We start from the raw sequence: 6,400 nt of genomic DNA, 5'->3' as shown, positions 1-6,400 counted from the left end.
CACTGCATGCTGCAATGGAGAATCCTCTAGTTCAAACACACTGCGAGTGCAGGCCACTGCATGCTGCAATGGAGAATCCTCCAGTTCAAACACACTGCGAGAGAGGGACACTGCATGCTGCAATGGAGAATCCTCCAGTTCAAACACACTGCGAGAGAGGGCCATTGCATGCTGCAATGGAGAATCCTCCAGTTCAGACACACTGCGAGAGAGGGACACTGCATGCTGCAATGGAGAATCCTCCAGTTCAAACACACTGCGAGAGAGGGCCATTGCATGCTGCAATGGAGAATCCTCCAGTTCAGACACACTGTGAGAGAGGGCCATTGCATGCTGCAATGGAGAATCCTCTAGTTCAAACACACTGCGAGTGCATGCCACTGCATGCTGCAATGGAGAATCCTCCAGTTCAAACACACTGCGAGAGAGGGCCATTGCATGCTGCAATGGAGAATCCTCCAGTTCAAACACACTGCGAGAGAGGGCCATTGCATGCTGCAATGGCGAATCCTCCAGCTCAAATGCACTGCGAGAGAGGGCCATTACAAGCTGCAATGGAGAATCCTCCAGCTTCAGTAGTTTCACAAATTGCTTTTCTGGTTCATTCTTTTTTTATCACAGTGCACAATATGATTAGCAACCACAAGACAAGCACTATGCTGTCCACACAGTATTCTAATTTACTGTGTTATGAGTTCACTTTCTAGTATTCATTTGTAAAGTAAGGAATTAAAGAGCAAATTGGTACAGGTTTAAAACAGTAACTGATGTCATTCCTGTTCTTATTTAGTATCACTTTAAAACTCAAACATTTAAAGCACCCCTTTGTCCTCAGAAGAGTTCTAAAACATGTATTTTCTTTAAGTACAACTGGTACACCAGAGTGTATCAATGAATTACCGCCCATGCGACACACTGCCCACAGTGGATGTAAGAAACAACACATTTGTTCTGTGTGGTATTTCTTACTGGTGTAGTTTTTCCCCCATAGGGGCAGAGTGTTGCAGGGGGACCGGTTAATTGCTGCCCCACGATGTGATGACAGGAACAGACGATAAAATGCAAAGTGATTTTAACCTGAAAGAAGAATGCACTAGTTAAGATAACTGTAGTATGTCATGCCATTGTTCTTTTGGGAATTGAAGGGATTTACGAACCTGGCAGTAGATAAGAGATGTGGGACAAGAGCTCTTTTCAGACACGCTGTTTGTTCATATTTAATCCTAATTATTTGAATTGTAAAGTCTATGATTAATTTTGACACTTTAATGTAATGTTTTTGTTTTTCCATTGCCTGTAATATATGAGGAATGCAAATGATTTACGAAGCGTTCCAGTTTATGCAGTAATGCGCTGGCAAAAGACGTGTTTGCAAGAAGACACAGGCCAACAGCTCAGCGCCCCTAATATAAAATGAATGTTGCAGAACTGGTGTGTGCAGTCTACCAAGCACACACAAAGTACTGCTGCAAATATCCTTATCGTTCAGTGTGTGATGGGGAATTATGATGTGGACCAATGACCACCAACATAACTTGAGCATTTAGTCCCTTCTTCCATTTCAAACCAGGTACCAGAGAAGGAGTATGTTCTGTGCAGCAAGAACAAAGCGTTTGTTTCTCAGTTAAGGTTGCCATATTTAAACATGCTTATACACAATAACTGCATTAAACTACTGGGCCCTTCCAAAGCATAGACTTGCATTGGTTGTGATGAAATCACAAAGAAAGTACGCAATCAAGGTAAAGGAAAAACAAACATTCAGAAGCTGTGTGATTTAATGGCGGACAGCTCTAAAATGTAGCTAATAGAGTTAGGGTTAGGGTTAGGGTTAGTGTAACACACTTGATGGGCCGGGCAAGTTTGTGTTACATATATAGTTGATTTGGATGTTTACTTGAATGGCACTCTGCTGTGAGTTTCTTCCCAATGCTTAAAACTAAGACACAAAGCACAGTACCACTGCTGTTCAATTATCCAGCTTTAATTTCTGAAACAGATAACAATAATATTTGTTTTACAGGCAGTCTCACTCTTATTCACTCAGCTACACTGCACTATCAGGTCTAATGTACTAACCCAACCACCACATAAACAGGTTGAAAACGCTATGCAATTCAATCACAATTTTCTTTACTTCTTATTTTCAAACGTGACCACTAACATCAGAAACTAAATAAACTCACTTTTATGTTGTTATATCAATAGATCTGATTACATTTACTGCTAGGATGCCTCTGATATAAACAGATTAATTACAAAAACCCCATCCGATCCCATAGAGATACCATATACAGTGTTTACATCCCACTAGGCCCTGTTACTATTTATATTTATTAATTCCGTTTCCCATATGAAATTACATTACCTAACAAAACGAAATTGCTAACTAAACTACATATTACTGATATTGGGACCTTTTGGATAAATCTCTTACCTGAAACAGATAACAATAATATTTGTTTTACAGGCAGTCTCACTCTTATTCACTCAGCTACACTGCACTATCAGGTCTAATGTACTAACCCAACCTCCAGTGTACCTGCTGTTGCTCCCTAGTGGCTGGAGGACGTCATAACTACCTTATATTATTAGATAAGAGTTTCAGGTTACTTTCCTCCGCATGACTACTCACTATAATAACCCAAGCAAAAATACGTTATGGGGGGTGCCTATTCTAAGGTCCCTACACTCTCCCCCTCAAGCTGAATGTCGTCCCTGACATCTGCATTTTCTTAAACAGTCCAGTCTCTAGTGGCAAAGTCCATCCCTCTTTGGTATTTTTTTCTTAAAGACACTCAAGTACTTCAAAGAGTAAACACAGTGATGTGGATGTCGGTATCCTTGAAGACATCTTTGATGATTCCCAAAACCCTCTTCCATTCCAAATGGTCCAATCCACATCCCGTCCCGGGCATTGATACACTGGTAACTCCCTTGGCAATACAATGATTTCTCATGGCTTCCAGACTCTTCCACAAGCTACCACATGATGGTTTCTGGTGCGATTTTCCTTTTGTTACGAGGTAGTAAACAAACCGGTTCCCTTTATTTAGCACCACGCACTCCCCGGCCTTTCTCTTTTGGCTCAGTAGGTCTTGTACACCTGAAAATTTCTCCCTAACGAGGGTGGCAATTCCTGCTCCTATTTGGCAGTCTTCACTGATGCAATGTGCTAACGCCTCACTCCTGGGGCAAGTGAAGAGGTCTCCTCTCATTTGCTGTAACCGGAATCCATGTGTCTCCACTCTCTTTCGCATTATCGAGGGTTGCCCCAGTGTCTCATAGGTCAGGGTCTTTGGAGGTTTGCTTAGTCTCTTGGGTCTTTGGCTGGCAAGGTTGTCTGGACCTTCTTCTTCCCCGGAGTCTGAATCCTCTGCAGAGCTTCCAGCATCAGCGTGAGGTTCCAGTTCACTCTCGCTGGAGACCTGTCTTTCCGGGTCCCCTGCTCCTGAGAGTGATGCACCAGAGAGTGATGCTTCTTCCATGACAGTGAAGAGTTGCATCTGTTGGTTTTCCTCTGGCTCCTGGGGATTGAACACTTGGGCGTCTGGGTTCAGAGAAGAAACATCTTGTTGCTCTGTGGCCCTCAAGATATAATCTTCATCTTGGAACTCTTCCGTGGAGTCAGTCGCACTGTCATCCACATCCCTCTCCCATTGTCCCTTGTCCTTCTGCCCTACACGCAATGTTTTTTTCTTCTGCTGCCGTGAAGGTTGTTCGAGAGGTAGGAAATCACATGGCAATAGCAAGTTCCTGTGCAGAATCCTGCTTCTTCCTCCTCCTGCTTCTGGCTTGACCTCAAATACAGGGCTGCTGTCGCTCTTCCGTCCCACTACAACATATACTCTGTCTTCCCAGTAGGAGCGGATTTTGCCAGGCCCCCCCTTCTCACGCACATTCCTTACTAACACTCGACTACCCGGTTGTAATTCTACTCCGTGGATCTTCTGGTCATAATGTTCTTTTCCTCTGGCAGCGCCCTTACAAGCAGATTTGCTGGCCACCTCATAAGCCTCTTTCATTCGACTCCTCCATTTCTCCACGTAATCCCCATATGAGCCTGCCTCAATTTCATTCCCCAATCCGAACATCAGGTCAATTGATAACCTGGGGGACCTTCCAAAGAGCAGGTAGAATGGGGCGAATCCTGTGGCTTCATTGCGGGTGCAATTATATGCATGAACAACCTTTGCCAAATAACTCTTCCAATCCGCCTTCTGTTCCTCTGTCAATGTCCTCAGCATCCCAAGCAGGGTTCGATTAAATCTCTCTACCTGTCCATTGCCCTGAGGGTGGTAAGGAGTGGTGTGGGAGCCTTTGATGTTGCAGTGCTCCTTCAACTTTGTCATCAGCTGGTTTTCAAACTCCCTTCCCATGTCATGATGAATGCGTGTGGGGAAACCAAATTTGAGCGCAAAATCATTGAAGATCTTGTCAACCACAGTCTTCGCAGATTTGTTGGTTGTCGCATAGGCTTGGGCAAAGCGAGTGTAGTGATCCATTACCACTAGAATGTACTCATATCCTTTCTTGCACTTTTCCAGGTGCAGGAAATCCACTGACACCAACTCAAATGGGTAGGTTGTTTTGATGTTACACAATGGTGCTCGGGTGGGTTTGTTGGGTCTTCTTTTCTTCAGACAGTCGCAGACCTTGATCACGAAGTGTTCTACATCTCGTTGCATCTTCGGCCAATAAAATCGTTCCCTGATGAGGCTCAAGGTCCGCTCCACTCCCAGATGTCCCATCTCCTGATGCAACTCCCGATACACCAGCGGTTGATACTGTTTGGGCAACACTACTTGTGATCTGGAAACAGTTTTCCGGCACAATATTCCCTCCTCACTGATATACAGCTTCGTCCATTCTCGCAGGAGCACTTGTTCGTCACTATGTGCTTGTCGACTTGCTTGAGCCCCTGGTCTCTGGTTGTTGGCCTTGTACTCCAATACTCTTCCGATAACCGGGTCTCTTCTTTGCGCTTCTTTAAGTTCCGCTCTCGGGATGTACTGCCAGGAGGTGGGCAAATGATCCAGATCCTCCTGGACCCCCATGGAGTGCAGTGCAATGGCACTCAGGAGTGGTGTCGACTCTTCCTGTGGTATGGAGACCCCTTGTATCGTGGCCGTTATCACTCCCGGGCTTACTTCCTCCGTACACTGCGAGGTTAATCCATCGATGTTCAGAGGCATTCTGGACAGCCCATCAGCATCTGCATTGGCTCTACCCGGACGATACTTGATCTTGAAATTAAAGTCTGCAAGCTCTGCAACCCACCTCTGTCCAGTAGCATTCAATTTCGCTGTCGTCAGGATATATGTGAGTGGGTTGTTGTCTGTATAGACCGTGAAGGATGGTGCATGGAACAAATAATCACGAAAGCGCTCACATATTGCCCACTTCAATGCCAAGAACTCAAGTTTCCCTGAATGCAGGTGGTAATTCTTCTCCGGTGGTGTGAGTGTCCTTGACCCATACGCTACAACCTTCAATTTTCCTTCTTGTCGCTGGTATAGTACAGCTCCGAGCCCTTCCTGTGAGGCATCACAGTGTAGCACGAACGGCTGATTGAAGTCTGGATATACCAACATGGGCGGGTTAGAAAGGAGATCCACTAGCTGTTCCAACACCTGCTGGTGTGTACTTGTCCATGTGATGGGAGCCCGGCTTGGCAACTGCCCCTGCTTCCTCATTTCCCTCTTTTCCTTTTTCTTATCCTTAAGCTTTTGTGTCTCTGTCCACTGTTTTCCTGCTTGGGGTAATGAAAGCAGGTCATACAAAGGCTTTGCAAGCCTTGAAAAGTTTTGTACATATGCCCTGTAGTATGAGAGGAAACCTAGCATTTTCCTCAATTCTCCTACAGTGGCGGGTTTCTTCTCCTTGAGAGCCTGGACTGGGGCTATCTCTGCAGGATCCATTGAGTAACCATCCTCCGACACCATCCTGCCTAGGAATCTCACCTTTTTCCGGAACATTTCACACTTCTTTGCGGACAGCTTAGCGCCATGTTGCTGATATCGTTGCAGTACTGTCCTGATGTGCTGGATGTGGTCCTCAAAGGTCTTACTGTGCACTAGATTATCATCTAGGTACGGCTGGCAGATGTCATCTCGAAGGCCTGATAGACACTCTTCCATGCTTCGTTGGAATTCGGCAGGGGCCGAGCTCAGACCAAAAGGAATGCGGACCCACTCATATAAGCCCCAGGGGGTGATGAATGCTGTGAGAGGTCGACTTTCCTTGTCTAGGCTACCCTGGTGGTAGGCCTTCCCCTGGTCCAGGACAGAGAACCAGGAACTGCCGCTTAGACTATCCAGCATATCTTGGATTCTGGGAATTGGGTGTCTATCAGGGACGGACTTCCGGTTCAGCTCACGGTAGTCACAGCAAAGCCTTA

At 45.6% G+C, this 6,400-nt stretch overlaps 1 protein-coding gene across 10 annotated transcripts in view; it reads left to right on the top strand.

Annotated features, from left to right (window-relative positions):
* LOC117415585 (ATP-binding cassette sub-family C member 9) overlaps positions 1 to 6,400 on the top strand; it is a 76,331-nt gene that overhangs the window by 25,105 nt on the left and 44,826 nt on the right. The window lies entirely within an intron of this gene.

The sequence above is a fragment of the Acipenser ruthenus genome, chromosome 7, assembly GCF_902713425.1.
Source record: "Acipenser ruthenus chromosome 7, fAciRut3.2 maternal haplotype, whole genome shotgun sequence".
Taxonomy (NCBI): Eukaryota; Metazoa; Chordata; class Actinopteri; order Acipenseriformes; family Acipenseridae; genus Acipenser; species Acipenser ruthenus.
This window is presented reverse-complemented; position numbering and strand designations above follow the sequence as displayed.